At 40.9% G+C, this 23,895-nt stretch overlaps 1 protein-coding gene across 6 annotated transcripts in view; it reads right to left on the reverse strand.

Moving 5' to 3' along the window:
• Positions 1-23,895, reverse strand: part of ZBTB20 (zinc finger and BTB domain containing 20) — a 584,371-nt gene that overhangs the window by 192,526 nt on the left and 367,950 nt on the right. For 5 of the 6 annotated variants that reach the window (XM_063126937.1, XM_063126938.1, XM_063126936.1 and 2 more), the window contains one exon: positions 5,396-5,498. The gene's annotated coding sequence lies outside the window, so the exon portion shown is untranslated. Of the gene's footprint in view, positions 1-5,333; positions 5,499-23,895 lie in introns of those variants that run through there. The other variant, XR_010025479.1, reaches the window with a different exon arrangement.

Here is a 23,895-nt window from a genome sequence, read left to right on the forward strand (position 1 = left end):
AGAAGAAAAGAAAATATTTTCAAAATGATGTGGAAATCAAATCTGTCCCACAGTAATTTGATTTGTAGGAAATGGAGAGAAAAGCATTACAAAACAGAATGCCTTGAAGTGCATTGTAATTACTTACATGTGCAAACACCATTGTCTAGGTTTAGGCATACAGTTAATAATAACAGCAATAATAATTCTATGCCCTTATATAGGGACATTCATTCAAAGGTGCTTGAGGCTCTTGGCAAACATGCATTAATTAAGGCTCCAAATATTCATGAAGAGGTGCAGAGGTAATATCCCCTTTTACAGCTTTAATGCCAAGGAGCTGTAGTCCAGGACTCAAGGAAATACCGGAGTTAAACGTCTGACACAGATGAGTTCAGCTGCAAAGTATGGAGTTGAAATGGCCTTCCCCTCTATTGAGAAATATGTTCAAGTTGTAGACTTTGCAGCTGCACGCCATGAAAGCTGCACTGTGACTGAGTAATCTGGTATTTACTGGGTATAACGAAAGTTTGGGGCATCAAGTAAAACAACTACAACAACCGACAACTCTGCCAAGAGGCTGTGTGAGACAAACCTCAGTCTGAAAGATGAAGGCAAAACTTCTACAATGGCAGATTAATGTTGCTATTAGATTTGAGGTTTTTTTTAAAAACACACACACACACACACACAAAATTGCCAGCCAGTCTCATAGACTGCGTATGGGTGCTAAAGAATTTTGCACACTACTCAGTGCAGAGTTTCAAGCAGTTCCAGCAAATGACTTCATCTAATCATGTGTTCTTTTTCAGCGCCAAAAAAGCTTGATATTTTACCCCTTATCTACTTTCCTTAAAACCAATTCTTCCTCTTTGTCTCGAATATTCCAGAGAGTACACTTTACAACACCAGAAGCAGCACTCTACATTCTATGGGGTGGGTGGGGGACAAAAATTCAATTTTGCAACCAGGGAATCAACATTTGATTATCACAATAAACTGTACAAAGTAATTAAATGTCCTTACACTTACTGATTTTAGAGAAATCGTTCAGCTTTCAAGAGTCAGTTTTCCAAGGCATTTAGGGAAGGAGTGCAGAACGTCCGGCCCATGGCCCAAGCTGGCCCTCCGTGTTTCACCGGGTGGCCATGTCCCCTTTCTCTGGACCCACCATCGATTGTTTGGTGGTTTCCCAGATTTTGTGCAGTCCCCCCCCCCGCAATTCTTAAAAAGTTGAAATATTAAGTCTTAACTACCCCACTGTTAAGAACATAAGAAGAGCCATGCTGGATCAGACCAAAGGTCCATCTAAACCGTGATTCTGTTCACACAGTGCCCAACCAGCTGCCTGCGGGAAACTCACAAGCTGGATATGAGTGCAACAGCAACCTCTCACCCATGTTCCCAAGCAACTGGTGTACTTAAGCATACTGCTTCTGCTAGTGGAGGTAGCATATAGCCATCAGGACTAGTAGCCATTGATAGTCTCCTCCTCCACCAGGAATGTGTCTAATCCACTTTGAAAGCCATCCAAATTGGTGGGGATCTCTATGTCATATGCTAGCAAATTCCATAGTTAATGTACATAGTTAATGAACTGTGCGAAGAACAACTTTTTATCTGTCCTGAATCTCCCACCAAACAGCTTCACGGGATGACCCCACAGGGTTCTGGTATTATGAAAGAGGGAGAAAAATGTCTCCCTATCCACTTCCTCCTCAGCATGCATAATTCTGTACACCTCTACCATGTCTCCCCTTAACCTCTTTTTTTCCAAGCTAAACAATCCCAGCAGTTGCAACCTTCCCTTATAGGGGAGATCCTCCAGCCCCTTGATTATTTTAGTTGCCCTTTTCAGCACTTTTCCCAGCTCTACAATATCTGTAGATATTGGTGTATGATATTGGCAGTTTTATTCGCAATTCCCTCCCTAACTATGCCTAACATGGAGTTTGCACAAAAAAATTAATATTGTTGCTTAAATACTGATATTTTTCTCCCTCGAAAAGTAGAAAGCCTTACAATCCTCCCATTAGATCAATATTCATTGGAGCACTGTTTACATTTTCAAACTTTTCTCCAACTAGAAGAGTTGGAACAGGGCGAGCTGCACAACCTTTTTGGCCCCTAGGGAAAGATCCTGGAAAGAGTCTAGTGGCTTCAAGAGGCTGTTGCCTTCCCATGTCTGCTTATGCACATACACATGCACACAGAGTCACATACAACTTTCTCTCTCACGTACAACACCACCACTAACTCAGTCACATTCTACTCCTGCTCAAGAACCATTTAAGAGGTCCATCACCTACTTGGATCAGATAAAACCAACATTCCACCTAAGCACTGACTGCAGTACTCAAACCACCCATCCATCCCTTAAAGTCTCTAGAAAACATGCATTAAAAATGAAGCAGAGATTCTGAGGATGAAAATTCTGGCCTAGGGTGCTTGAAATTCTGAAGTTGGATGCTTGGCTTATGATACATGTTAGTGCTAGCCATCTGAGATGGCATGGTGGAGGAAGTTCTGGTAGGTTATATTAAGGTTCTCTCTGATAGAATGGGGGACTTCATGGTAATCTAAATTCTGTCTTACCATATTTGAAGAAACATCTAGCCAAACGGAAAGAGTTTCTTTGATTTCAATGCAAAGGGGCAAACAGTGTTTTAGATGCAGTAACAAAACCCTATATACTAATGTAGCTCAGCAGTACTTCCTAAAACATGGATAGGCACATTTGATTTGTGGGTACATTTGGGAATTTGAGAAACTGTCCTGGGCACCACCACAAAATGGCTGCCATGGAAAGCACGGCAAAGGACAAGCAACCTGTCCAAAAGACTGAGTAAAAGGCAGAGGTGGGGTCTGAGCCCCAATGCATAAAACAACTGCTTTGAACCAACCATTTTCAGCACCAACAGAAAACTAGTTCACAGAAATCCCAGCTGCTGGTAAGAAAATCTGATAAATAAAAAATAAGATGGGTAGGGCTCCTTGTAGGCTTCAAGATAAGTGTTGAGGGATGCATTGATACCACACACACCACACTGCCTACCCCTTTCCTAGAGCATCTGGCCAGTTGGCACTCTGTTCTGCAACTGAATATGCTTACCTCAGCTTATCTCACTTTTAAATCCACAAAAATGCAACCAAAATCCTAAACCCCTTTTTAGAATAAACTGACTGGTTTGAACCAGCTGGTGTTATTGAGATGTAATTTTTCAGTCATCATTTTCTGATTTGCTAGCTAGCCAATGATATCAGAGTTCAATGCTGTCACATTATTGGACAAAACAACTATCACACCCTCCTAGGGGTCTCTTGTTTAACTCTAAATCCCTGCTGGCTTGCAGATTTGAAAAGGTTTTCCTGCATGGCTCAGGGTTCCTCCGAGCTATAGTAATTCACTCCAGCCTTTCCACTCAACCTATTTTTGTTCTTGGTGCATCTGGTCAGTAGACCCCAACTTTACTAACACAGAGAATGACTAACTCCTTTGTACTGCATTAAACTGAAGACTGATGACATAGGATTTGATGTGGCAGAAGGATTCTGTATTATTCACAATGTTATTTAAAAGTGTTTCAGGTATGGGAAACTAATTAAATCTACAGATAAATAATTATTTTGGGTTTCATTTTTTTTACCCTATGAATAAAACAATTACAAAAATCACACTTATTGCGGGTGGGGAAAGTACAGAAAGAGAAAGAAAAGAGATGTTCATGGGTAGATCAGAGTTTATAGAGGGATAGAATGCACGAGCACATTAAATTTACCATAAACAAGTAGTTTCATACGACATCAGTGACTGCTACTATAATTCATTTGTCATATAAATTATGTCCATAGGGAAGCCTCATAAAATTAATTAGGCCAGAGACAGGGGAAAAACAAATCAAAAACTTCTCAAAGCTGCAACAAATACAGGTTCTAGACAGAGCAGCATCAACAAGATCAGTCAAAATACTTCTTCCATCCCCATGAGGGTAACATCCTCACACAGAGAAATTTCCTGGCCTTATCAACTTGAAGGCAACTATACTGATTGCTCTCAAGGACGCAGTAATATTGAAATTTCAAAATGGAAAGCAACATAGTCTTATATGAATTACAAATTGAATGTTTTTTGTTTTGTTTTACAAAACCCTGAAATGCAATTGGCTGGCTTATATGTTTAATAGAGCAAAACAGATTTATCCCTCTTTTTCAGGCTACTGTAAGAATGTAGGAGGAATTTGTTTCCATTCATTTTGGAGCAGAATTTATCCAATTCACACCTCCCAGACCTGAAAATGCACCCTAAACCAATCTGCTGTTGAACTCTGTACATTTCCAAGCTTGCGAAGTGATTTGAACCCCGCCCCCAAAATGAGGTTGAAAAATACATCCATTTGAAAAATACACATGAAGAAAATACATATATTTCGCAATTGTGCACAAATAGGTTTTCATGAATGGGAGAAAATAGGTACATATGAGTAAATTTCAAAAATGAGTACAATTGAAGCTTACGTTTGGAAAAAGTGCTTGAAAATATGCACTATTTTTTTCATGAAAAGGGGGGGGGAGGAAAGAACCCAAAACTTACAATCTGATATGGACACAGGTTGGAACAAGCTTTCAGGTAGAAATCAGAGAACCTTGATTAGCTCAGGTTTTGCTAATTCATATATCCTAGGTTACTTTAGATTTCTCATAGTTCAACCTAACCCAGAATATGCCAGCAAAGCAAATTGCTTACATACATTGGTCTACCTTATTTGAGAATATAGCCTTACTAATACTTCTCTATATAGTCAACCACCCTGCCGAAACTAAACCTAAATATGAGTAATTCTGTTTGCCATTATTCTCCCTCTGCAACCCTTGCCTTTGTTACCCCTCTCTGCCAAAATATAGATTATAGGGAGCTGTGTTTTTGCTTGTGTTACTCAGTAAACCTCCACCACTCCAACCAATGCATCCTCATATGTTTTGTCACGGCTCCAAATAAAGCTCAGCCATAATTCAATGTGTCTTGCAGCACCCCAGAAACAAGTCCTTTTAAACAGCGTTCAAATGACATGGAAAATTTCGTAAGGTACTTGGGTGAAGCTGACAAATGTCAACAGCAGAACTGTCTCCTTCTGCCAAACTCTTTTCATTTCTGATTTAATCTCCATTTGAACCGAGCTCTCTTCAGGTGAATAGTTATTACATTTTCCTGCAGACCTGAGGTTTAGGGTGCTAAGAGGTTCTGCAGGCACACAAATGTCAGCTATTCAACTGTCTCCAACTGGATATGGTAAAGAGTGAGTTGCCAAAGCATTTTCTGTTGTGAAGCTACAGGTGGTTTGGCAAGCAGGCTAATACTTGCTTGTCGATTTTCACTATTGGATCCAAAGGGGGGGGGGGGGGTAGGGAGAGACAATACCTTTTATATGCTGCATTTCAAGCCAGATATACAGAAATGAAGGTTTCATTCCAGCCGATTTGCCCAGTCTCTTGCAAGATGGAAGGAAATATTCCAGCCGATGCTGCTCTCCCCAACAAGCCGTAAAGTAGATGTTTGGAAACGAAAAGAAAAGAAGAGAAAGCAAAAAACATTATGTAACACAAATTGCTTTGCATAAATGACAAACACAGCATTTGCTACATTACAGGTACTTTTAGATGATTTGTCCAAAAACATTTAAAATACAATTTTAAAATTCTTTATTATGATTTCGTCAACATTTCTAATTCTTATAGGAGGTACAAAAATCCTTGCTCACATCAAATGCACAACATAAAATGTGTTGAATATCATGGATAAAACACTTTGAAAAAAGCAGTATTATAAAAGTGACAAAGGAAATGTATAGGCATATGGGCAATCTATAGTAAAAATGTTTTTCAGGAGCCAAACCAAAAGAAATTACGGAACCATATCAACAGAAGTCTGAATTAGAAATAAATGAAGGGAATTATAATTACAAAGAATTACTTTATGAATTAAAATAATCTCTTGTAATGTAATAAAATATACTATATATCTTATGAGGAGGATGTTATGCGCTTCTTCTCTAGTTAGGGAAAAAATTAAATTCTAAAATCTGTAATACAACTTATTAATCTTGTTAGAAACCTCCGTATTTTGAAAGTTTGATCATATGGCTATTTTTTATTATCAAAAAATGCTAATGTCTAGTTCATAGTCTATGTCCTCAGAATGCACATAATGTTATCTTTCATACACATTATGTGCTGTTTAAAAGAAATGTTAGATCCCCTATAAACTTCAAAGTAAATCCTCTGGGAAAATCTAACCACATGTGCATCTCCCATCTCCCAGGAGCCCATGGCTGTTAATATTGCAAGTACATTAAAGGACATGGGTGCCCGTTTAATTAAGGTGAGTAGGAAAAGAATGGTTTCCATGAGCACAAGCCTCAAAACTCTATTGCTTATGAAAATGACATCTGTTGAGCTCATATCTAGTCAATGAGATCAATGATTGTGCAAAATTTCAAACTGATCTAATAACATTTCCACAGGTACAGCAAGTTAAAACGTGCCCCTTTAGAGCCCACGGCAAAGTTATTTTGTGCATGATCAAAATGAGGCCAGAATGCTGCCAGTACACCAGTGTTTTCAGAGGGATTCTATGTTGCAGACCAAGTCTCATGGATTCTATGTGCAATTCCTATTCTTTTAGTTATAGAATGTGACTTCTCAGGCCAAACTACATAATGGGCCTGTTCACACAACACACTAAGCTGTGGTTAGGCCACTAACCCTTTTGGAGCAAATGGTTAGTGAACATGTTTAAAACATGGTTATGTAGCCACCATGGTTAGGAATGGTTCACATGACACACTAAGCCATAATGTTTAGCTCAAAATGCTTAACTACTGGGGCTTAGTATGTTATCTGGACAGAGTCATTACTACATATATTGGACCATAGCATGGGGAAATCGGGGGCTGTAACTTTTTGCCCTTGCTGTGGTCCCTATCATGACACAGACAAACACATGGCCTGCAATTTACCCTCTATACTCCCCATCTGGATTTGAGCCTGGAAAACTAAGGAAAAATGTAGGTGCATGGAAGATGACTTGTTAGCAAACACATTTGTGACATCACAGAACATCATTATTGAACACTGAGAACATCTCTTAAGGCATTCCTAGCTTTGTGGAGCTTTAATCAACATGAGATGGCCTTCGCTCTGGTCTTAAACCAGTAGGCTTTTTGATAACTGAATATAATACAAAGCTTACAGAATCCCCTTGACACAGACATGGAGTTTGAAAGATCTTTAAAAAAATTAGTTGCGTTTTTATCTGATGATACCTAGATCATACCTAGACATGACTCTAAAGAGGCCAACACAAAACAAGATCCACCGAGAAGAGAAACAAGTTCTCAGGATGCAAGAATAAATTTATTAACACAAATTCTCCCTTTGCTTTTTTTCAACACAAAACAAGAACACATTTCTCTTGGGAGAGGTCATATGGGCATTCACCAACAAAGACTGGCCAGCTGAAGTTCTTGGGGATAATTAGAAAGAAGCAATTCTAATACCCCCAACTAGACAATATATGAAATACATGATTGCAAATATATTGCTGGGGATGAGAGAATATACAGGAGGGCTTTGATTGATGGCCTTCATGAGCAAGTAGGTTTGTATCCAATTTCCCTCCCTGGGAAGATGAAGTGCTTCCCAGTTTTGGATATTTACTCAGATTTGCCTACACTGTTGAAAACCTCATATAAATGCAGTGAACATCCCACTGGAGTTCTGAAGTGGCTGTGGGAGCGGCAGTGGTGCTCCTGTGTTTGACCTCTTTGCAATTAAAAAAATTGAGCCACTGGCTTTCCCCTAATATTACTTGTAGAAAAGGTTTAAGGGCACAATCCTATCCATGTTTAGATATAAAAAGTCTCACAACTCCCAGCATTCCCCACCCAGACTGGAATCTGACCAAGGATTGTGACAGAGGCTCGAGACCTGGGTGTCATCCTCTGCCAGTCCTTTACCGTGTCATCACAGGTGGGGGCTGTGGTCCAGAGCTGTTGTTACCAACTACATATGCTGTGCCAAGTTTGCCCTTTTCTGTCAGAGGCTGATCACACCAGTGCAGTGCATGCCCTGCCCTGGTCACCTTCAGCCTTGATTATTGCAACCTCCTGTATACAGGGCTTCCCTTGAAGCAAATCCAGCGCCTACAGGCCGTGCAAAACGTGGCAGCCAGATTGGTCAAGGGGCTCCCAAAGTGGTCTTCTATCACTCTGGTGATTCGAGAGCTCCACTGACTGCCAGTGGCTGCTAGGGGGCGCCACAAGGTTTTATTGACTGTATATAAAGCCCTGCACCACTTAGGCCCTGGGTACTTGAGTGCCCGCCTTGCTCTGGTGTCCCACTACGAGCTGCTCATTCACAGGAGCAGGGTGCTCTGATGGTCCCTTGTGCTATAAATTAGAATGTGCGGTGGGCAGGGCTTTTTCGGTTTCTGTCCCCCAGCTATGGAATGATTTGCCAGTGGAAGTTAGACAGGCTCCCACTGTACACTGTTTTAAATGTCTGTGTACACAAGAGTTTGGGGGAGTGGTGGTTTGCATTTTAATGTGGATTGAGGGCTTTTAATGGAAACTGTTTTTATGTGTTATTGTAAAGCGCCATGTTGCTGGAAATGGTGAGGTGGAACTATAAAACTGTTTGAATAAAATAAATAAACTTTTTCTGTCTAAACATACATAGGATTGCACCCTAAGTGTAATAAACTTTGTTTTGCTAGGTTGTCTAGAAGATGGTTAGAAATTAGAAATATATTCCTACAGCATCATAAGCAAGAAGCTGCTATTTAATTTAACCAAACAATGCTTGAAAAACAGTGGTTCTTACTTTACTTGTAAAATAAGAAATAATATACTCTAACATTGCTTTAGCCTGAACATGTTTTCTCTTTATTATGAATGTAAGTTTTAAACAAATTGATTAAACCTTCATTATTACTAACGGGAAGAGCGTGGCTAAATGACTGCCCATTCAGTCACTGATATGACCTTAAAGTAAGTGTAAACAAAAGTTGATGTGATTGGAGAAAAGACGCCTTCTTCATCCTTAGAAGTTCTGAAATAACACAAGATCTCTGCTGATTTCATGGAAATCACTTAAGAACTCAGTAGAAGATAATTGGTATAAAATATATATTACATGAGAGTATAAGCTAGCTGACTGCAACACATACCACAACAAGGTTAAGTGGGGATTTGTGGATTATTATGCTGCTCCAGGGTTTTCTACAGGAGGCATTTGTCATGTATTTGTCATTCCCTACTCATGGTTGTTTATGGCTTTTTTAGATGATGTTTCACTTCAATGTCTAGGCAGCATGTTTGGCAAGTTTTTTTAGAGTAGGGAAAATGTGGCATTTAATTGTGAAAGTCAAAGGAAGTGCCATTCCCTGTCGTGTATTTGCACTTTTCCACTGCACCACAGTGCCACCTAGTGGTTATATAGCAGAGAAGCAGGAAAGAAACATTCCTCCTGCAGTACTCCAATCTCAATTCTGCAATGAAACTGAATCCAGATAGAGCAGATCAACAGCCTGTGGAAAAAGCTCACAGGGTCTAATCTTTTTTGAAAAGGTGGTATGACCTGAAGGTTTGCACAATTAGGATTCTGGGGAACACAAAAAGTGTATGATTAGGCTAGTCATTTTCCTCTGAAACTATTGCCAGTCACAGGAAAAAGTATAACTCCAAGACAGCCACTTGCTTTTAGGTACCACTGTATATTATCAATGCATAATTAAGCCAGATCATCTGCGTTCTGTTCAAGTGGGAACCACATGTGATTATGCCTCAAAATGGGGAAGTATGCATGATAATACTAGCATGCAAACTAATATGCAAAAATAGCAATTAAAAAAAAAGCCTACCCTCATTAAAATTGTGTATTTTGCATATAAATGTCACAAAGGTGCAAGACTACTTTTTGACAACGCAAAAAGATATATCACAGATATATCAGGGAAGATTTTTCACATCCCTAAGTAGTGTGCAAAAAAATAAAAGGGGGAACTGGGGGCAGGGGCAAAAAGCAGTAACCTGTCCAAGTCCAAACATGACTCCTATACCTGAATCTCCCTCCCCTCCTGCCGCCACTCCGGACTCAGCCCAATCGAAGACACTAATTACAGTGAACATCTGCCTCCTAAGTCATCATTTTCTTCATTTACTCCCCTCTCTCGTCCCATAAAAAGATTAAATAAAGTATACTAGAAGTGTAGCAAGCAAGCTTTATTCCTGAAGGCTGTTATTGTCGGAACCAATAACTATAAAGTTCCCAAGTCTGTTTTTTCCTGCACTGCTACCTACCTGAAGCTGTGCTAATATTACACATCAGGATTCTTAAATTACCTGGCAGGAAATACAGTAAAGCTTTCTAGGGATGTATTGGAATAGTTTGACACAGGTTAAACAAAAGGCTTCTGAATCACTGAATTATAAAAAGGGGAAATCAACTAAGAAACAATTTTGCTCCTATAAGGGACAATTGCACTATATAGGCAAGGCACAAAGTAAAAATTGCAGCTGAATTAGAGTGAGCAACCTGTTGGTCTTTCCAGGGAGCTGAAGTGTGCCTCTGTGTTGTGTGTCTTTGTCCGAGCCCCATTTCACTAGCAGACTTCCATTTGCACACCTCTGGATCCATCCCATATGTTTTTCCCCTGGTTGGCAACCGGTAATGATATTGTGATCGCCAGGTAATGTGTACTGTTTAAATTCAAGAACATAAGATGAGATCCTAGATGAAACCAAGGATCCATTGAAGGAAGCATCTGTTTTGAGCAGTGCCCAGACAGATACCTCCAAGCAGCGTATCAGTATGACATGCATGTAACAACCCACTTCTGCTTATTTCCACAGCATCTGGTGTTCAGATACATTGCCTCTGAACGTGGAGGCTTTACATATATTTTATTTATTTATATTTATTTATAAAAAGCATTCTTTTACTGCATTTCGGCCCTACTTCTCTGTTGGTGGCTTACTCTTTTTGTTTTTCCGTCTGCAAATCAACTTCTAAGAGAAATGCCCTCTGAGCAAAACTGCTATCAGGGACTTATGTAAAGTTTTTACCAGCTAACTGACCATTCACTTTCCTTTCAGAAGCTAGACTATTTGCTAACATTCCATTTGCTCATAGGTTCAACCGGGGAAGTCCAAATACGTGGAATGAAGAAAGTGGATAAGCAGAGCTCTCTCTCTCTCTCTCTCTCTCTCTCATAATACTAGCACCCAGAGTCATCCAAAGAAGCTGAGTGGCGGAAGATTCAGAACAGATAAAATGAAGAACTTCTTCACACAGTGGATAGTTGAACTGTGGAATCTGCTACCACACCGTGCAGTGGCACGCACCAATCTGGATAGCTTTAAAAGCGGGTTAGACAAATTCATGGAGAATAAGGCTATCAATAGCTACCAGTCATGATGACTATATATTACTTCCAGTATGCTGGGAAACATGAGTAAGAGGCTGCTACTGCACTCATGTCCTCCTTGGGGGCTTCCCATATACATCTGGTTGGCTACAGTGGGAACAGAATCCTGGACTTTGGTTTGATCCAGCAGTGCTCTTTTTATAATATTATAATTTACTATGCAGTCCAGGGGCTAATGTGTATAAGAATCCCAAAAACATTCTCCACCATTACCCATTCTAAAATGCCTCTCCAAGCTGCTTTCCTTCCTGCTCCAGGGGGAAATGAATGCTTGCCTGTGTTTTGAACACAACTGGGTGGAGGAGATGGGGTGTCATTCTGGAGTGAACTTTTCCCTCCCACACCATGGGACAAAATCAATCCAACAATAGAATACATCCCCAGACTGCAATCAGATACCAGAAAGCCAGCCCCTTCTATCTGATATTCAATTGCCTTCAACTTCTCTAGTGTTGAAATAAAGACTTAGCTGAGCTGAGAAGTTAAATAAATCAGTGCCTAACATCATTCTTACCGTCCTGTTTGATAACGGACTCTTTGCAGGATAGATATTTAGTCGAAATACTTGAGCTCCATCAGATAAACAACGGACCAAAAGACAGAAAGGAAACTAAAGGCAGGGAGGTGAAGCTATCTTCTAAGTGTTTTGTTTCTAAAGTGTTGCCAGTCATAAAAGGACTTGACGTGCTAATATCTGCTCATTCAGACACTTACAGACATGCTAAGAGCATGACGGCTAGCAGGCGCTGCATTTAAGTGCTGTTACTGAGGCCCCTAAATATTGACAGAGTGCCAGACGCTAAGAAACTATTGATGTACGCAGCCGGCCTCTGCTCCAGACACCTATCAGACAGAATCTTTAAATGTCACCGATTAATGAATTTTCATGAAACTCTCTCTGTGTGTGTGTGTGTGTGTGTGTGTGTGTGTGTGTGTGTGTTACAGTGGGAAAGAAAAATAGAAAAATTCAAAACAACAATTCCCCCAGAATCTACACTCAAGCAGCTTTTATCCTTTCCAAAAAATCTGACTCAAAGGCAAGACCTTTATTAAGGAGATACTGACTTGTAATCAGTGTCTGCTACAGGTTTTTTAGGGGCATTCGGCAAGGCACCCTCAATGCCCACCCTCAGTGAGATTACCTTCTCATCATCACTGTTGCCTACCCTTGATGCCAGCCTTGGTCATAATACCTGAGTATTATTGTTGGGGGGGGCACGGGACACACACGATTCGGTGGTTTTCTAGAGCAGAAGAAAAGCAAGGCATTGGGTCTGGCCAGCAGTAGCAGGAGACCTATTGGTGGTGGAGAGGCGATAATCCACTGTATCTCCTGCTCTCCACCTGAGGCAAGAGTTTGCCATTTGCCTTAGTCAAAGGACTAAAAAACAGTGGAAGTTGCACCCCCTCTGCCTCCCAGGAAGAAGATCATGGCAAAGGGAAGATCAGCTTCCCTCAGCAGAGTTGGAATAACAGCAGGAAGCTTGCATCCACCCCCCTGGCAGTAACAGCAGGAAGCTTGCATCCTGGGATTTCAAAGCAGACGAGAGAGACACTCTAGCCTCTGCCACTGCTCAATGAAAAAAGGGGCTGCTGGATCAGTTACAGTACATTTTTCCAAGCAAGTGGGGCCAGCCCACTCATAGGGCACAGCAAGATTCAGACCTCTGGTGGAGAACAGGAGACAGCGGATCACTTGCCTTGCCAGAAGGGCTGGCTGCTGCCGCTGGCCAGATGAATGCCTTGCTCTGAGGAGGGGCAATCCAGAGAGAATGCCTGGCCATTAGGCCAGAGCAGCCGGCCAGGAGTCCTTCTTCAGAGCAGAAGCACCTTGCAGTCAAGTGTGCCAAATGCCCCATTGGCCACTCTCCAGAGTAGCTGACCCAATGACCTGATTCATAAAACGTCATAAGCCACCGTGGATTATCACCCTTGTCTATTTCAGAGTGGCTTGTTGTGATGTCCGAACCCAGAGTGGTTTCTTCAGTGTGGTCCATTAATCACTCACAAGCCACCCTGAGAACCTATGGCTTGTTGTTGGGTAGTTTGTCATAGCATGCAAACCCAGTCTGACTTTATACTGTTAGTTTTACCCTACCCAGTGCCTGTTTACCCTACCCTGTGCCTGTTTGCTTTCTCTTCCCCTCCTTATTGTTTTATTATGGTTTTATTAGAATGTAAGCCTATGCGGCAGGGTCTTGCTATTTACTGTTTTACTCTGTACAGCACCATGTACATTGATGGTGCTATATAAATAATAATAATAATAATAATAATAATAATAATAATAATAATAATAATAATAATATAATAATAATAATAATAATAATAATAATAATAATAATATGATGGCTTTGTGAGTGGCTTGTCCAAAGCAGCTACAGAACCTCCGAGTGAGAGCAGTGAAAAACATGGCTGCTCCTTGCCATGTCACTATCACGGCCTTCCTACTCTCTTGTCCTCCTCCAATACAGAAATTACATTTGGAAATGTTGTAATTCATTTGCAACCTTGTTTAAAAAACAATATTTTTCTTTGCCTCGAAAATACAAAAATGGGTTGCTTTTTTACATTTTATTTTTCTGTTGTTTGCAAGTATACAAATTCACTTGTCTTTCTTTTGACCTATTGACAGTACAGATCAATATCCCCTCTGTATGTGTTGAAATTCCACTTAGCATTTTCACTCTCTCACTGTATTACATCTTGAACTGACACTTGTTAATTCCCTCCCCAAATTCCAAAATGATGGCTGAACAAGATAGAGCTATTACTGCTGGAGTATGGGTGTAATTATTGCGGGAGTGTGGATGCATTTACTGTGGGAGTATGGGTGTACTTACTGTGCAACTAGCTTAATTTTTTTTCTTTTCTTTTTTTTCCTGTCATTCGCAAGAGCACAAATGTGCCTCACTTTGGGAAGTGTTCAGAGAGAGAAATTGCGCTGAGTGGACTTGTGGCCACATTTGGAAACTTGAGGCACTGCTGTGGGCACTATCACAATGTGGCTCCCATGGAGGATATGACTATCACATAATGGCTGCCATGGGGGCCTGACTAGTCAAGAGAGGTGGTGAGAAGAGAAATAATGACTCTAGAAGCTGGGAGGGAGGGGGAAATAGCAAGGCAAAGGGTTAGAGGGAAGAGAAACAGTAAAGCTAGAGATTAGGAGGGAGACAAATAATAAGATAAAGGGGGCGAGAAATAGTGAGGCTAGATTCTGGGAGTGGAGAGAAACAGCAAGGCTAGGGAGGAAGAGAAAGAAGGAAATTAGGGACAGGGATGGGAGGGAAATAGTGAGGAAAGACATTGGGTGGAGAGAGAGAGAGAGAGAGAGAGCAAAGGGGAAAGGTCTGTGTGGATGAAAGAAGATTGGGTGCACCCAGGAATCAACTCTTTCCTTCTCTTCCTTCCAGCTGTTCAGCAGCAGGTAGGAAAAAGAACAAAGGGAGCAGGGAGTGGAGAGCATTGTGGGCGTCCATGGGGTCCCTGTGGGCACCACGTGGGGGACCCCTACATTGTGCTATCCTATGTGGAAAATGCAGGAAAACTAATGAAATCCACATACATATTGATACACTTAACCACCACACATATGTGTAAAGGTCAAGTGAATGCTCTGAGAACAACAGGTGGTCCGCCACCAGTGAAGCAAAGCAGGCACATACCTGTGCAGTAATCTAGATGGGAAATCACTTAAATCCTCATGTAGGAGCAGAGCATACATATTTGAGAGCAAAACATTGGTGTAGTGAAAGACTAGGACTGGGAAGACCAAGGTTCACATCACTACTCAGTCATGAAGCTCAGCGAGGGGCAGTTGCGCTCTCTCTCAGCCCAGCCTATCTCACACGTTTGTTGAGGAGGAAATGAGGAGGAGGAAAAATCATGTATGCCACCCTGAGTTCCATGGAGAAACGGTGGGACGTAAATGTAAGAAATCAATATATATGTATGTACTACAACAAATACAGTCTAGACAGTGTGTGTCTACTGTTTATAATTATAGCAAGGTGCTTCTGCATGTGAGCATCACGTGTGCTTTTGTAAAATGGAAGGATTTCTACGTGCAGGAAAAGTGTAATGTCCCGTCATGATATAACTCCATCCTACATTTTGTCTGAACGTGGCAATGCATCTAGTGTAAGAAGAGAAGTTCAACAACTGCTCCATTTCTACACTATTATTTAAATCCCTCTGCAAAAACAAAAAAAGTCACTTGATACCAGGAATGATACATTTCCTTCAAGCTAACCTGGGTTTTGAATAGAGGTCTGGGAAAGCTCAGAATGTTTCTCAAAATAAAATAAAAGAGCTATCTTGAAAGCTAACCATCTGTGAAGGGCAATTCCAACTGACCCTGGTGTACGATGGCACTAAAAGTAACTGCATCTTACACACTGAGGGCGGATACAGGTTCAGTTAGACATGCTGCCAGCTGTGAACATTTTATACCCAGCAATTATATAGTTGCAGAAATGGAATAGATGTTTTCTCTGTCTATATACTGTAAATGTTTACATCAAGTATGAAGCCATAATAAGTGCCGTCAAGACAAGAAGACTCTGTGAGCCACTTCCCTATGGAAAAATAAAATTCGCATAAATTCACTTCAGGGGCCCCTTGGGCATTGCATGATTTGGTGACTGCCACTGATGTTAGTTTTAAAGAGAAAATGGTATCACAGGTAATCTTCAATATAGACCTTATTTTCAGATTATCTTCTTAGCTGGATAGTTTTTGAGGCTTGCTCTTTTTCTTTAACAGCATTAGAAGCTAACATGAAAGGTCTTAACATTTTATGGGAATGTTTAAACTAGAAACAGACCAGTTTTTGTTCAATGCTCCGAGGCGCTAAGTACAACATTATAGCTGTTGCTGCAGAAGTAAGGCACCCTTTGTTAGCGTTATGCCCATTAAAAGCTCATGACGTTCTACTGTTACAGGGTTCTTACCCAGCTTTGCAATCAGTTTCCTAAGGAAGCTAAACTAGCTTCTTCATTCAATTTTAGGGAGACTGTTAAAACTTTTTTTTGTTCTACATGGCAATAATAATAATAATAATAGTAATAATAATAATAATAATAATAATAATAATAATAATAATAATAATAATTTTATTTATTTGTTACCCACCTCTCCTGCTGGATCAAGTGTTTTAAGAGCACAACCCTAAGGAGTTGATGCTCTATACACAGAAAGCTCTGAACTTGGAATCCTCCGTCTGCTCTGAGGAGCAGCAGACGCTTTTACGGCCTCCCAGTTCTCTTTTTTTTTTTTAATTTAGAGCTAGATGGCCTCTGAGCTCACTCACTCACTCACCATTCTCCCCTGCCACCAGAATGTGCTCTTTTCACCCTCCCCAACCTTTTTCAAAGACACTGACCCAGTTCACATGATCACTGTGGGTTAAACAAGCCATCGTGGCTTGTTGAGAGCTCTAGTGCCTGCTGGGTGCAATTTGCATAATCACCGAGGCGCTGTGGCTTATCGAGTTGGCCAAACCCAAGCAGCATGGCTTTTTGGAGATTAAACTACCCTCAAATAATCCTATAACAGCCCAAGGGTTATTTGAGGGTTGTTCAGTTTTACAAGTCATACTGCCCAGGTTTGGCCAGCACAATAAACTGCAGCCTGGCAGTGATTATGCAAATTGCTCCTGGCATGTATTGCAGCTCTCAACAATCTACCATGGCTTGTTGAAGTCATGGTGTTAGTGCAAACTGCCCCACTGTTGTGATCTTGGAAGAGAAGGTGCCGCAGTGCTTTCCATAGCAGCTGGAAGGGGAAGGAAAATCGTCACTCGGCTTTCCCCTCCTGAGGCGATAGCTGTGTCTATGGCCTTGGAAAGGTCCTGTTGACCTACAAAGCTTTTCACTATCTAGCTCCTTCCTATCTCTCCTCTCTCATCTCACACTATTGCCCCGCTCGTGCTCTTCGCTCCTCTGATGCCATGTTTCTCGCCTGCCCAAGGGTCTCCACTTCCCTTGCTCGGCTTCGTCCCTTCTCTTCTGCTGCCCCTTATGCCTGGAACGCTCTTCCAGAACATTTGAGAACTACAAGTTCAACCGCAGCTTTTAAAGCTCAGCTAAAAACTTTTCTTTTTCCTAAAGCTTTTAAATCTTGATTTTGTTCTGACTTTATACTGTTAGTTTTACCCTACCCAGTGCCTGTTTACGCTACCCTGTGCCTGTTTGCTTTCTCTTCCCCTCCTTATTGTTTTATTATGGTTTTATTAGAATATAAGCCTATGCGGCAGGGTCTTGCTATTTACTGTTTTACTCTGTACAGCACCATGTACATTGATGGTGCTATATAAATAATAATAATAATAATAATAATAATAATAATAATAATAATAATAATAAAAGGGAAACCCACTATACGTTATGTTCCCTTGGACATCCTCCTAGGGACCATAGGATTGCTGTATAAATATAGTATTTCCCCTCTCTGTTTTTAAGATAATTTTTCTCCTGGTCTTATTTTTGCTGTGTGTGCTGTTTGAAAGTTTTTAAATTGTTTTAAAATTTTAAGTAACATTGGGGGCCATTTCTGGACAAAACGGCGACTCGGAAAAGTGACTGAACGAATAAACAACAAAACAAATAAGCTTTCTTAGCAACTTTTTGCTAATCACTTCACTACTGTAACCAACAGTTTAGGATTCACAAATATGGAAGCATTTTCCCCCTTCAAAGCTTAATGCAAATTTCTCAGAATTAATTCCAGTGAATTCCCAAGATATTGTTTAACCAGTATGCAATGTCTAAAGAAACTGCTGAGATTTCGAATACAAGTTAGTGACACAGTGAAGATGAGAAAAGGGATTTTGGAAGTGGGGAGATGACTGCCAGATCTGATGGACAGCACGTGTTAATGTAACTTTCTTCCCTCAATGGTCATAAAACTGAATTTAAAATCAGAACTTTACTCCTAAGGGCCAAACCTTTGCGAAACATGTACTTGCAAATAAAGCAGTGGTGGGTTGCCTACTTTACACCTAAATGGCGAAAAAAACCCAAAACTTTCCTGGTTCAGCCCAGCTCCAATATTAGACATGAGCTCAAGGGGGAGAAAAGTTTCTGCTTCAGTTTAACCTAAAGAAGAAGACTGCTTTTACTTCAGCATTTTTTAAAAAGTCCACAATCCTATCCAAGTTTATTATAAGTTACATTGATTTCAGTGGGACCTAAATGCAAATAACTATGAGTCGGACTGCTGTCTATAAGCCCTACTTTGCAACAGTATTAAAATACTTGTTCTGTCATTAGGGGCTGGCAAAGGAAGGCATTTGTTTTTACATATGCACATGGCACAGATATGTCAGGCAATACAAATTTGCTATAGTAGTAGGACAGCACCCGCACTTAAATTACTTTCAGGTTAGACACTAGCATTTAAAAGATGTCTGGTTATTTCAGAGCAAAATAAGAGTTTCAGCCTTCTGTATGCTATCCCAAGAACAGCCATGCTGGATCACACCAAGGGTCCATCTACCCCAGCACTCTGTTCATACAGTGGCCAAGCAGCTGTTGACCAAGAACCCACAAGCAGGATATGGGTTCCACAGCACCCTACCACCCATGGTCCCCAGTAAACTGGTGTATGACCTCTTTGACTGCATCCTCCAGGCTCCCTGAATCCCCCATTCCTATTCAGCTCTGTAGCCTTTAGTGCACCCAGTACTTTACCATGACCTTCCAATAGATCCCAGATTCCTTTCTGCCAATAGATGCCAGGTACAAGCCTTTACAATCATTACCTAGGGATGCATGAGAAATTTGTTTCAGTCCATTTTTGATCCAGATTGGAAATTGCCCTTCAACTTTATGCTGTATTTTATCTTGCGAATTGTTGTGAACCGCCCAGACAGCTTCAGCAATTGGGCAGTATAGGATGAAATGAAAAAAATAATCAACAGTTAACGTCTGGATATCAAACTAAGCCAGCACACAGGTTCCCTGGTCAGTTTTTCCCATTATGTATTGTATATTCTTATTTAAAACACAAAAATTATTTGTAAATTGGCATATATACATTTAGATGAGTATATGTACATTTTATGCAAATCCATGTCCTCCTTTGCCCTGTTTTGGGGTGATCCATAAGTGGCCATCCTACCTTTGCTCCTCTTTTCTTCTCCGTACTCTTTCCTTTTTGCTTCAAACAGATTAACTGAGATGCATTTTCAAAAATGCTGCCATCAAAGTGAGAGCAGCACTAAGCCATTTCCTTCCCAGTGTACCACTGCCGAGCTGTGCTCTGTCTCTGGTGCTGTCTCTTACAGAAACATGCTATACTTCATTCCCCATGTCCATACTGCAGGGGGGGAAAAGCTCTATCACAGAGACGGTCTGCAATTATCTTTGTCACCACAAAGGCTTTATGTATCCCTAGGCAACACAGATCTATTTGCCAAAAAAAGTGAAGTTGCTCAGAATGTTTTATTTTTTGTTTTTTTTTAGATAGAGGTGTTACCAATAGAAGGCTATTGTACGTATCCATCCTATCTCCCAACTGTAAGTTAACTATATGCTTATAGTTAACTATAACTAAGACGACTCGTTTGCCTCTACTCCCAGTTAACAAAGCCATTATACAACACTGCTAAGTTCCAAAGTTTATTCCCTGCCCCCACCCCACCCCAGCCTAATGTTTGCTAAAAGCTTCCACTGGTAGAGCTTTGTGGTCTCCTAACACTGGGAGGTCAGACAGAGCTCCATTAAAGCAAAAAATCAGGGAGCCTTGCAGCTCAGGATATTTCCAATTATCCGTGCATGGAGCTACAGCATGGAGCTGCAGAATAAAACAAATTAGATTTCAAAGGGACCTCCTAGGTCATAAAACCAACTTCCTTCACCCTGGTACAGGGTTTTCCCTTCTATTGCCTAATCTCTTTGTTGTGTCTGCTCTCATCAATGAGCCCATTCATATCCCATAATCAGCTCTGATTAGTGTTGCTTCACATCAGCCTCTTCCCTTTTCTTTTTCTGTTTTGCCTGTAGAAGGATTCGAGTCAGCTTCTACACCCCTCCTTGTTAAGAACCGCACCTCTCCTGCTGACTTACTGCTCTCTCAATCAAAAGGGCAAGAGGAAACAGTTGGGATTCATTCTTCCCCCTTTTTGAGAAACTGCACAAATGTCAACTTCCTAAGAGGATGTTTGGCATAGCTGAGTTCAGTCGTGCAATGTACAAAGTCGGGATGATCAAAAGTTTGAAGGGATGCCCACTGCTAAAGAGGAGGGAAAAAAGGAAACCGGGATCTCTTATGTGGTTTTAAAGAGCACATGAACTGTCTTGCCTCCACTAGAAATGATACTTCTATTAAACTGAGACTTGGGAACAAAACTCAGCTCCATATCCCAGGTTACGCAAAGTCTGGGACTATTTTCATTAGAAGTATTTTGACTGGGTCTAGTATTGTTTCGGATTGCTATTTTTTATTATCAAAATGTATCAGCATCTGAGCCATTTATATTCTCGGGGCTGCTTATTACAGAGCATGTGAGCACTCTTTCATTTTGTTAGTCAACTTTGTTTTTCTTCTCAGACAGTCTGGATTATTAATTTGTTTTCAGGGTGTTTCCCACTTTTAAAAAAATATGAATTCAAAAATGTCTTGTTATTACAAGAAAATATTAAATTCAGCCAGCAAAATAGCTTTTCTCTCATCCTCATGCTTCACCGCAAACTCATGGATTTTAATGTCACGATGACCTACTATTTTTGGCTATAATTCTGAATGTATTCATTTGCTAAGTCCTGCAGTTGTTAATGGGACTTACCCATACATAATAGTTAGCAAGAGTACACTCTTTATGATTACATGCTCACCAAAAGGCTTTCCTCCAGTTTGTTTTTTTTAACACATTCAACTATACTTTTTTAAAAAGGTTTTTTTTTTAAGGTTAGAGCCCTCCATCTATTCTATGCCCTTCTGACATGAACCAAATAGGGTGGGAGGAAGATGAAGGTGATTTTGGCTCCTGTTCCAGTTTTCGTCTTTTTAATTCACCTAGAAGGACATTGCATCCATCTGCCTGACCTAATTTGTGCAGGGTAATAGACAGACCATAGGATCCTGCAGATCCCGGCTTCTCCTAGAAATGGGTGAATGAATGATGTTCAAGAGCACCAGGGTTCTCCGAACATAGTCTCGCAACTTGCCTTGTGCCTTATTCATATTTGTGATCGCTACTTATTCTGTGTGAATGGGAAAGGAGTGCCAATCAAGCAGCAATCGAATGGGAGATTTGTGTAAGTTTCCCCAAATTTGTGCAACTTCCCTCCATAGACTAAAGCTGATTCCTTTCTTCAGAAGAAATTTGTGCAAATCAGTCTGGGAATCAGGAACCAGACAAATGCAAGCACGTGTCCAACAATTTATGAATATTTTGGGTGGACACCTACTCGCACTCGGAACTTCTAATGGCATAGATAGCTTTAAAAGGGGATTAGATAAATTCATGAAGGATAGATTCAATGAGACCTATTAACCATGATAATTAAATGGAAACTATGGTGAGAGGCAGCATACCTCTGGATCCTAGATGCTAGAAAGCAAACAACAGGTGGGTGCTGTTGTCTCCATACCCTGCTTGTGGCTTTTTCAGAAGCACCCATTGACCGCTGTGGGAAAGAAGATACAGGACTAAATGAAGCCTCAGCATGATCCAGGCCAGCAGAGCTAATGTCCTAATCCTGCTTAGGCAGTAGAGCAGCCTCCCCAAACCTGCCCACCAGATGTGTTGGACTAAATTCCCAACAGTCTCAGTGCATCCTGGCTGAGGATGGTGGCAGTTCTAGTCCAACACATCTGGGGTCACTAGGTTGAGGAAGGCTGCTGTAAAAAATCTATATGAAGGGCAAACATTCTCAGTGTTAGAGAAAAGAAGTATGCTTCAATTGATTCAAGTTTTCTTTTTAGTTGTTTAGCTCTGTGCTCTTTTATTTTAAAAATGAAAGGTGTGCACAGCTAGAGTATTCTGACACACTGCGGTCCAGCAAGCAAGGTATTAGTATTTCTCATGGGAGGCAAGTATTAAAACGCTAAGCTCAACAAATGGCTTTGGTACATTACTGCTTCTTAGTATTAGCATTCCACCTCTACAGTAGCCAATGGTCTATCTCTATCAATGGCACATCATTGCTAAGATACTGCTAATATTTAAAAGATGTAGAAGGCTTATAAGAACACACATTTACACTGAATGTACAGGTGCTAATTTGCATATGTGCACATTTAAAATCACAGAAGGCTAAGCAAGCTAATTTCCCATCTAAATAACCACGAATAAAGTAAATTCTTCAATTAATTTTCACCCCACCCCTAAATCACCTCAAATAAGTTAGCTGGGTTTCCCTTCAAGTAATTTGTCCCCAAATAATTTCCCACACAGACAGATCAGGTTCAAAAACCAACATTCCCCCCTTCAATTAATAATTACCCCATTCACCAATCCTTGGTATTGCCCCACCCTTAAATTAAATTGAAAAAAAGGGGGTGATTCCATTTGGCAGGTGTGTGTCTTGCTATAAGCTGAGATGGTTGGGCTGGCAGATGGTGATCATCATCATCATCATCATCATCATCATTATTATTATTCCAATCAGCTCAGCAAGCTGGCAGCTGAACCTGAAGCTTTGAATCTGTGGATCCATCTCTGTGCACTCTGCACTTAGCCAGTTTACTTCTGGAATTGGAGCTCAGATGGAGGTGAAGTGTTCAAATAACAGAGCCTGCAGATGTAGGGTGTGGAGGGGGTGGGTTTTGCCCTTGACCCCTCTGAGCTCAATTTAGTTGCAAAAGGAGGCACTCCCACTCCTGCTTGATCCACAAACTTGTTTAGCCCTGAGCAGGCTCAGGCTATGAAAGGGGCCATGGCTCAGTAGTAGAGCACATATTTGTATGTAGAAGGTCCCAGGTTTGATCCTCAGCAACTCCAGGTAAGGCTGGACAAGACCCCATCTGAAACCACGGAGAGCCACAGCCATTCAGCATTGATAATATTGGGCTAGATAGACCAAAGGTTTTACTTAGCAAAAGGCAGCTTCCTATCATCCTATGATTCTTGGCCAGGAAGGGAGAGGGGGTGGCAGCAGCACAAAAGACCCAGAGCACAGTGCAGAAGAGTTAGCACACAGACCCCTGGACTCACCCCTAATGGTGCTCCTGCCCATCAGCCCAAGGCTGCTTTTTTTAAAAAACAAACAAACAAACAAACTCCTCCCCCCCCCCCGGTGTATGGCTTCTTTTTTAGCTGCCATTTTCTGTAGAATTGAATGCCAGTTGTGTGGCCTGCTAAATCTTTGGCTCTTTCATGCTTTAAAGACATTTAGTGTTCTTTCAGGCCTTGAAAGATGACTTTAAAAGAGTCTTTAAATCAGGCATGCAAAACCCCACCTGGCTTGTCATGGTTTTGACAAACT

The sequence above is a fragment of the Elgaria multicarinata genome, chromosome 5 (assembly GCF_023053635.1).
Source record: "Elgaria multicarinata webbii isolate HBS135686 ecotype San Diego chromosome 5, rElgMul1.1.pri, whole genome shotgun sequence".
NCBI classification, from domain to species: domain Eukaryota; kingdom Metazoa; phylum Chordata; class Lepidosauria; order Squamata; family Anguidae; genus Elgaria; species Elgaria multicarinata.